The sequence below is a fragment of the Hydra vulgaris genome, chromosome 03, assembly GCF_038396675.1.
Source record: "Hydra vulgaris chromosome 03, alternate assembly HydraT2T_AEP".
Classification (NCBI taxonomy): Eukaryota; Metazoa; Cnidaria; class Hydrozoa; order Anthoathecata; family Hydridae; genus Hydra; species Hydra vulgaris.
In genome coordinates, this window is record NC_088922.1 from 48,749,906 (window position 1) to 48,760,115 (window position 10,210).

At 26.4% G+C, this 10,210-nt stretch overlaps 1 long non-coding RNA gene across 1 annotated transcript; it reads left to right on the top strand.

Annotated features, from left to right (window-relative positions):
- The first annotated feature begins 6,606 nt into the window (after positions 1-6,606).
- Positions 6,607-9,954, top strand: LOC136078236 (uncharacterized). Its single transcript, XR_010637625.1, has 2 exons — positions 6,607-8,202; positions 9,693-9,954. It is a non-coding gene; the product is annotated as an uncharacterized LOC136078236 (long non-coding RNA).
- Positions 9,955-10,210: the final 256 nt, after the last annotated feature.

Below are 10,210 nucleotides of genomic sequence, written 5' to 3' on the forward strand. Positions count from 1 at the left end.
ATTTGGATATAAGTGAAATTAATCTTTTTAGTCATTGGTTTAAACAACACTCATTTCTAATGATCAATTTTCACAATCTATGTAGAGAAAAATAGTTCATGGTGCTAATTTTACAAGCTATTTTAAAAATCTAACAGTTTTTTTTTGTCCAAGAATAATATTGAAACCAGAAACAGGATAAAAAAAACTGCACGAGTTTAACTTTCTTGGTAAAAAATAGTTAGTAATAAGTAAAGTACCATTAGTAACAAAAATCAGTTATTATAAAAAATTATTGGTTATTATAATGAATATTTCTTAACAGTTTTGTTTTGGTTTTTTAATTGAGTATTCTAATGATTTACATAGTTTAATAGTGCTTTTTTTAATGCTTATAGTAAACCATTGGCTATTGTAACTGGAACTACGGAGAGAAAAATGAACAAACTGGTCTTAATTAAATGTCTTTCAAAACAATTATAGAGCCTATAAGATTTTTAGAACAGTATCAAATCAAAAAGTTTGATATTTAGAAAAAGTCTAAAGTTTTAAAGTTGCATTGAGAAGGAATATTTATTTTATAAGTTAAAGGTTTTAAAAGCCGAAATTAATGGATCTTTTTTTTTGTAAAGATTCATTCATTCTAAAAATTTTCTAAAAAATAATAATACTGATAATGTAAGTGGAGTTTACTTAGAACAGTCAGATAAATCTATTAATCATGAGTTTAAAAAGGATTAGGTAAAATAACAACTCAGAACAGTCCAAACATTTTTCAACTCATTTCAAATGTGAATACACAAATACAGAGTAAATTTAGATTAAGACATGTGATTTTTTTCTTCTTAAAATTTGTGAAATAAATGTACTTCAACTATGTTAACCATGTACCGCCTCTCCCCTTTTTATCTAAAGTAATTAGTGAATTTATTATTTTGTTCATTACTATGGCGATTTTTAATACCATTACTTTATTTAATATATTATTACTTAAATTTCAAACATGGCGGTCTCTGTGGTTCACTCTGAACAACATTGTAGTTTTTAAAAAAACTACGGGTTTTTTTTAATACGAATTTAATTCTGAATTCTAGGAATTTAATTCTGCTACTTATAAATCAGTAAAAAGTCTTTCGAATTTCGAAAAGTTTCAAAAAGCATCAAATTTCAAGAGTTTAAAAAGTTAATATTATATTATGTGACGTAGATTTGTCAAGTTAATAAATGTTTTTTTTAAATTGATACATTTATGTGTTTGGCAAAGAGGGGTTGACTTTGTAATTAAATAATGCGTACGTACACAGAGGGATGGGGGTCTTTGAAAGTATACAGGTGCGTACAAGGGAAAATAGGTCCTAAATTAGTGGTTTTACGGCGTACATACTTTGTGGATCCTCCCTTATACAATTAATGTTTCTTTGCACTATTTTGGTATACAGGAAATTAAAAAAGGATGTGAAAATTTGATGCTTATTTATTGCAAATAAATTTATTTATTAAATTAATTTATGACATTGTCATAAAAGTGGTCGATTGGATTATAAGCTTTCAATGTACTGTTAAGTTGTTTTAAATCTTTGATTATATCAAAGATTCAAAACAACTTAACAGTATAACAGATAGTTCAGCATATCTTCTTTAAAGGAGATGTTAAAAAACAATTAGGCAGCCAATTTTATAATATTTAATAAAATTAATGTTTTTGTTGTTATAAGCTAGGTTTAGTGAGTGTCTTTTTTAAAAGTTTCTTAGGTTAAAATAATATGAAAACTATTTTTAAATTATAGAATCAACAGTTTTTGAAATTATCAAAGAAGTTATGAAAACTATGACCTAAAATTGAACCTTGCGGTATGGTAGAAATACACTTAAAACGGTCTATCTAATTTAACAAACTGGTTCCAAATAAAAAGTTAATCATAAATTCTAGTTAATTTCTTTTGATTTATATAATGTACCACCCTACGTAAAACCCTAATAGTTCCTTTTAATCTTTTTGCGAATATTGTCAATAACGGATTTTTAATAAAAAAATATAAATCGCTAATAAGTTTTTAAGCTCAAATTAAAAAGAAATGTATTTATATCAAGTGTTTGTGCATTTATTAGTTTTAATATCAAATTTCTTCTATCAAACTATTATTTCTGATTTTTTTAATTCTAAGACAAGTTGATTTGGAATAGTTAAATAAATAATTTATCTTTATTTCTTTATTTAAAACAAAATAAATTTAAAGAAATTCAAAAAAGTACATTTATTTAAACTTTTTATCATTATTAACTTCTTTTGGTTTTCTTATTTTACTTTTTCTTCTTACTATTTTTATAGAAACTTTATTTTTTTTGTCATTATTATTTATTTTTTTCGCTACTGCTATTTTTATTATTACTATTATTATCATAATTGTAATAAATACTATGATTTGCTCTGCTAATGAATAAAGTTATTATTGTTATTATTATTATTTTTTTAAATTAATATTATTAATATAATTAAATGGTGTCACTCTTTTGATCAGGTTTCTGCATGAGTGACTCCTTCCTTGTCAAACAAATATTTGTATTTATTATTAAAATTATCATTTTATTATTTATAATATTATGGATATTCTTCTTCTTATTTTTATTATTATTAAAATTATTATTATTTGCCTTCAAATCTGTAGATTCTGGAGGGCCTGGTTTTCGTAAACACAAGGTGTATTGTCGGTTGATTATTACATAAAGATCTAGGCCTAATTTTTACAGAACTGAATGCTGAAAAAGACCTTCTTGTGTTAGTTTCCGAATATTAAGACTTAGGCATTGAACTTGTAAATACGGATATATTCCATACATTAAAATTGACAACGCTATCTTTATCCTGTTTCAGTATTCCATATCAGATTTAAGAAAAGCTCATAAATCAGATATTGTATATACAATATATTATACTCCCTCTGTTCCAAAATACTGTTCCGATTTGCATTCAATGTAAAAAATTAATGAAAGTAAATTATGTTTTTAATTCAAAACATTTTTTCTATAAAATTTAGATGTTTTTTTATATTATGAACAATTCATGGCAATAATTTTATCTTTTACCACCACATCATTAATTTCTAAAAAGGATGTTTTTTATGAAATATTTTGTTCCGAAATACTGTTCCGATTTATTAAAAATGAATTATAAACTTAAATATTTAATAAGATTGTAACGTTTTAAATAGAAAAAAACTATATATAGTATAGTATTAGCTTTATTATTCTTATTTTGTATTTATTTATTTAATAGTGGTTAAAACCATTTAGTTTAAATACTTCATGCTTAATAGATGACTTTATTGTTTTTAAATCTGAAGCAAATAAAGTCAGGAGTTTAAATGCTAGCGTTTTTATTGCATTTACTGCAATAACAATAAACTTAAAAACAGAAAACATTTTAGTTTAAAAAGATTTCATATGTGTTTTGAATATTTTAAAATGAATAAAAGAGAAACGCGTGAACTTACAAACGAGCAACGTAGAGTGATTTACTATGAGCATTAACGGAAAACTAAAAAAACGCTTACTTTAAAATACTGCTGAAAAGTTCAATGTGTGCACAATACAATCAGTAATCTTTGGCACTGTGGACAAGAAATCTTACCAATAATTCTTTTTGTCACACTAAGTGTTTTAAAAACACTTAGTTTACACCAATAAATAGTCTCGAATTTATTATATTATCATATATAAGCATGTGTAGACAAAGAAATATACAAAATAAAATAGATATCCTATATTTGGGTTATTGTGGTATATAACTAAGCAATTGTGTGTATATGCACATACCGAAGACGGAGGTTTCGGTATGAGGCTTCTGCTTCTGTATGAGGCTTCTGCTAATGCTGCTACAAAAAAACCTATACTAATAAATAAAGTACCCCAAAAAATGTAATTTGTAAAAAAATATATATATATTTTTTTTGCAAAAATATAGTGGGAGAGCAAGGCCCCCTCGGTACTCCCGTCATTGTGGCTCTTGATTAACATTTTCAAATAGTTTTTTATTTTCTAAATAAGTCATTTTATTAAAGACTCATTAAAATTAGCAATAAAATCAAATCGGAATAGTATTTTGGAACAAAAAAAAAACAACGTGAAATTGAAGCAGTATTTCGGAACGGAGGGAGTATAAATAAATCTGAATTTCTCAGTCATACACAACATATGTCTTATATGACTGAGAAATTCTGCGACTGCCCCTGGATATGACTTTTTTATAAAAGTTGCATATTGCATAGTTAGTGTCATTTATTTTGATTATAAAATAGTCCTATTCCTCGCTTTTCTTTCGTTTCAATATCGTAATTAATCAATATGTATGCAAATATTCTAATAAAAATTACATTTATAACAATAAAATAATTATTATAGCAATAATTATAAAAACAATAACAGTTATTACTATAATAACAATAATAATGAAAAATTAAAAAAAAATATTTCGGCTGTTTCCACACTTTTGAGGTTAAAATATCAATAAATTTTGTGCCAGGTAGTCATGTATTTTTAAATTTGTATTTTGTTTAAATAAAACACTTATTTCTGTTAAGGTTTTTGTTCAAAGTTAAACAACTTTGACATTGATGTTTAACGTTAAAGTGAGGTTTTAACGTAAAATCAATAAGAGAAAGCGTTGAAGAAAAAATATACTTTATTAATCACTGCGGCAAAATATCTTTAAAACATGCTTAAGGCAGTATTTATGAAAAAAGTAAGTCGTTAAAGCGCAAAAATAACAATTTTAAAGGAATCAAAATCATTAAACTCGATAAAAAAAGAGGAGAATTGTGTTTTTTTGATTATTGAGAACTGATGGAATTGGTGGAATCGGAATTGGCCGACCTCTACTTTGTTGAAAACACTTTAGTTAAATCCTAAAACAACGACGTACATTTACAACCAATCAAATAACTACTGCAGATGCTGCAAAGTATAGCTTAGACTGCAGAGTTTATTTTTAACCGAATCAGGTTGCTACTTTCAGTAGTGAGGAACCAATCAACTTTTCGAATTTTCTCATTACCTGCAAACTATGATTTGCATTATGAAGTTTTTTAAATAATGTTTTTATCCTCTGCCAAGTCGAAGAAAAAAAATTAGATAAGTGTTTTTACTAACTTATTATTGCTCTGTCCTTTATGAACATCAAGGAATATTTTTGTAGAATACACTAACAGTTTATATATGGGGGCTGCTACGGGGGCGCAGCAAGGGAAAACAGAATATATAGGGGTAGAACTGCAACCCCCCCCCCCAACCCCAATATAATTTTTGTTCCCACGAGCCTGATATATACATATATATATATATATATATATATATATATATATATATATATATATATATATATATATATATATATATATATATATATATATATATATATATATATATATATATATATAGAGGGAATTTTTGATAAATAAGGGCGCCAATAAGGGTTGCTGTCCCTGGCGGCGTGACGGCTCTTGGCGACCCCGAGTGAACACCATTACAATGGTGTAAAATTATGGGTAAAAGGTAAAAAAAAAATTATAAGAATTTACTTCTAAGTAATATTCTTAGAAAAGTAAATTCTTGTAATTTTTTTTTCAACAAAACGTCTCCGTTTTATTTTCTGGCATAATTCTACGCAAATTTGCAAAACAAGTAAGTAAACGATGGTTTATTGTGCGTATTTTGTTGTTTCCGTTCAAAATAAATTCAGGATTTTGTAATGAAAATTCCATAAAGAGCAAAACTTAATGTTTTAGGTGGCGCCAGTTGATCATCATGGGGGCGTGGGGGTTGCTTGCCTATCCTGAATCCGCCACTACCTTGAGACACTTAAGAACTCGTATGTTAATTCGAATGTTTAATTGTAAAGTAAATGTTAACTCGTGAAGACTAAACGTTCACAGTAAATCTGTTAAACATTTTAGAATAAGCGAGAGTTAAGAGTAATTCTTTAATCATTTTGAAAAATATATAAATGCGCATAAAACATACGGAGTAGGGTCTTTAAAATAAAAAATAATATATCAAAAAAGGAAGTTTTCAGCAAATATATTAAAATAATATATTAAAAAAGACAGTTTTCAGCAAAAGCAGCAACAACAAACAAGTATTTTGATATTCAAGGAAATACTATTGAGAAAGACATTTTCATACAGTTAAGATCACAGCTATTTTTTAAAATTTTGTTTATGTTTGTTTAGAAGGCGATTCAAGCAAATGCAAAAAAACAGTTTTCTGTTTTACTGAAAAGATTATTAAAAAACGGGAACTTTTTTTTTTTTATATAGCTTTAAAAACAAATAACTTTTATTTTTCATTTTTAATATATTAATATAGTATATTTTTAAAAAATAAATTTTCAAACTAATTTTGTCTTTTTTTGTTTAATAAAATTAATTATTATTGATAAAGTTTAGATTTAAAACTAATACTTATTATATAAATCCCCCGTATAATTGTTGTCAATAGAAGCACAGAGCGTATAGCTTTTTTTCCGCCATTTTCGGTTACGAACAATAGAGTTTTATCACGTGAATATGATCTTTACTTTCATTGGTCTATTTGTCAGGTGATGTTCGTTTCTTATTTCTAGAAAAATTTTTTAGCTGTGTTGTTTTTCGGAGCAAAGATTAGAGTTAGTTTCGCTGCCAAGGTGTCCGTAGCTTATAAAAATAAATAGAAGAAATCGTTAGAATAAAGAAGGAAAAGTTCAGATGTTTAGCACTAAATAAAATGTATGGAAGAAATACGAGTGTAAAACAAACGAAGAGGCCGAGATCTCGGTCTTTAAAAAGTGATGGAAGCCAGAGTTCAATTACGCGTTCTCTCATCGGTAGAGATTCTCCCCCTTCATATTTAAAGTGGAGTTCTGAAAATTATAGATCTCAAAGTAGTTCTCCGATATCAATGCAGTCTGGCAGTCGCACTCCTTTAAGTTCAGACGATGAATGTTTATACCCTTATGCTGGTGCTAAATTTAGTAGTCCACCAGCAGCTTGTGTTTTGCCAATGCCACCAATGAGTTGGTTGGTATCTTCTCAGTTAGAGCAAGTTGCTCTTCATGCTATGACTTCTCATTTACGGCAAATTCTTAAAGTATCTGGTTAATCCTCTATAGATAGCTGATAAGTATTTATCTCTGCGATACTTGTTACAAAGTTGCCTTAGCAGTTCATACATAGTTTTAATACGTTTGACATACGGTTCTTTTTGAGATAAGCAATTTTATTTTGCTTCGTTTGTATATAGAATTACGGTATAGTATTTGTTCATACAGTTATAAATTAATGCAGGCAAGGACACAACCAATAACCTTTATTATCAGATATTCATATGATAAACTTCTTTTAATAAATGTTATTGAGTGCAAAAATTTTGTATATTTCCTTGCTTGTTTTTTTTTAGAATTATTGAATAAACTTGTCTATGATAGTACCAATTCTAAATAAATAAATGTTTGTGTTCATATAAGCACTTTATTTTTTAATATGCTATCATAGATAAATTTACTCAAATATAAGGAATTTTGTTTATACTGTTTAAGAGATTTAGTTTTTTCTTATTTTTTTGACTGACTATTTTGACAGCTATTTCTTTTTTACATAAGTATTTGACTTGAGACTAAATTAAAATCTTATTTTTCACTAAAAACACTTTTTAGTATGAAAATTTGATAACTTAATCAAACACTTTTTTCTTTATTTTAAAAGTATTGTTGTAAACAATATTAAGTTTTATTTATTTTTTGGCATTTTTGCTTATGTCAAACATTTATGACTTTTAAACAGATTTTTTATATTGACATTTTTTATATATTTACAATGGAATTTTCTGAGAATTAAGTGCAATGTTACAAAAGAGGCTGCAATAGACATTAAAGATTGCATAGCGAAGTTGATTAGTTATAAAGTAAAAAAAGATGTGAACGAACTATAATGTGCATAATATGGAAAAAAGTTGTTGTTCAATATAGTAAGCAGCTTATACAAATAATTCAACATATCAAGTTTAATTTACACAAGTTCTATTCTATTTGCTGGTACACAGAAAGCAGAAATTCCAATATGACGATTTGACTGGTCCTTTTTAGGACCTCTTATCTGTTAAAAGCATTATATTAGCATAGATCATATTCAACCAAATCTTTTAACAACACAATGGTATGCTTATGCTGTGGTGTTCTTCAGATGTTGTAAAAAGGTTAGATTTGCATTTGATTTTAACTTGTAAGCAGGTTTATTAGCTTTTTTTAAGCCGCATCATCGCTAGTGTTAAATGTTTTATGAATTAATATGTTTTAAAGTTCTTCTTTTCTAAGTGCAGCCTTCAATTATTTGCGGATGTGTATTTCAGGCACCCTTTTAGCAAGTATGTAAAAAAGTTTTACATTTTACACAAAACAAGTATCATTTAAAACTATACCCTAACTATCTGAACCTAACCATAAAGGTTGAAAACCTAACCAAACCCTGATCCTAAGGGAGGGTATGGTTTTCATTAATATTCATTTCGCATAAACATTTTTACAGGCTTACTTAAGGAAGTGGCTGAAGTACGCATCTACCCAATTATTATTTGAAAAAAAAAGGTGGGGGGAGGTGCAACGTTTTAATATCTATGTAAATACCTGATGAAAGATGTGCATTTGAGAATGAATGAAATGAAAATTTAGTATTTTTTTAAATGCATAAGAATTATAATTATTTCTTTAAATACATAAAAATATAAATCATTGTTTGTAATAGTTAAATAAGTAAAATAATAAGTAAATAAACAAATAAGTAAAATAAAATGTATAAAAAATATATTTATATCAAAATATTAAAATTAATTAAGTATAAATAAAAATGTAAATAGTTATAATAAGTAAAAAAATGTAGTAAAAATAAATAAATTTTTTTGCGTAACATATTTGTTGGGTAGTTTCTGAAGTATTGTATTTTATAAAAAAAATTAAAAAAAAAATGATATAAATTAACAAAAATAAGGTTACTTGTTATTAATTACAAAAACATTTTAAGATAATGAATAAATAAGTTTTTGCGTAATAGTTAAAATAAGTTTTTGTGTAATAGTTGAAATAAAAATTCTTAATAACTCATTTATAATTGATTTATTAAATTTGTGGTATATCAAACGACAGAGAATTTAAAATACTAAATAGTGGTATAAATAACTCCATACTGCCTAAATGGACATTTCCCTTGTATACCGACGATATAGATTACTTTATTAATCATTCATTGCATTTTGTTAAAATTAAAGCAAAAAAACGCAAAATATCTCAAACAAATTTAATTAAGATAAAGTTGTGTTTTCTTTTGCCTTGTATATAGATCGTGGCATTCTTTACGAACACGCCTCGCAAACAAGTACTTTGAAATCTGATAAGTCTGTAAAAGATACTGAAAAATATTTTATACAGCTGAAGGTCTAAACTGCTTACAAAATATCATTTTTAATTTTGAATAAAGTATAATATATCCTCTATTTCGGCCATTCCACGTTGTACGAAAAGGTTTAATTGAATTTTTTCCGTTTTTAGAAAATAAGAAACTAATCATTCAAAAGTTAAATGTTTGCAGCATCTAAAGACTTGTTACTAGTTTTCAAATAAATGTAGGAATACTTAAACTTTATAAATATATTTTAAACTTAAAATTTAAAAATATTTTTAGTAAATCATTTAGAAAGCTCAGTTGGTTAGAGCGTCAAAACCTGTTGATGTTGAAACCTGGACTGTTGTGCGATTCGAAATCAAACCCGCTTCCAACTCCGAGCTTGAGAAGTACGCAAAAATATTGGTCAATAACAGACGCTAATTTGGATTAGACTAGATATGACTAGTTGTGGCTGTTTTTTTGCTAAGCCAACAATATCTTTGGAAATAAAACATTGTAGAGTAAAATATAGCATGAAATTCAAATTAGAAAAAAAAAACTTTTTTTTTAATTTTTTTTTATTGAGTTTTTAAAATATATATCTATATTTTGCCTGAGGCAAAATATAGATTAAGATATTGCTTTTCAAGTTGCGAAAGCTTTAAATTAATTTAGTTGTCATTCATTGGGATATTTGTATTTGATCTGCTTTAAGTTTTTCACTCTGCAACATGCCACACCGACACACAATTAGTAACATTTTTCATTCAAACGCAAGAATGTTATTAAATATTTATAGATTACTTGTCAAAAAAAACTACAACAAT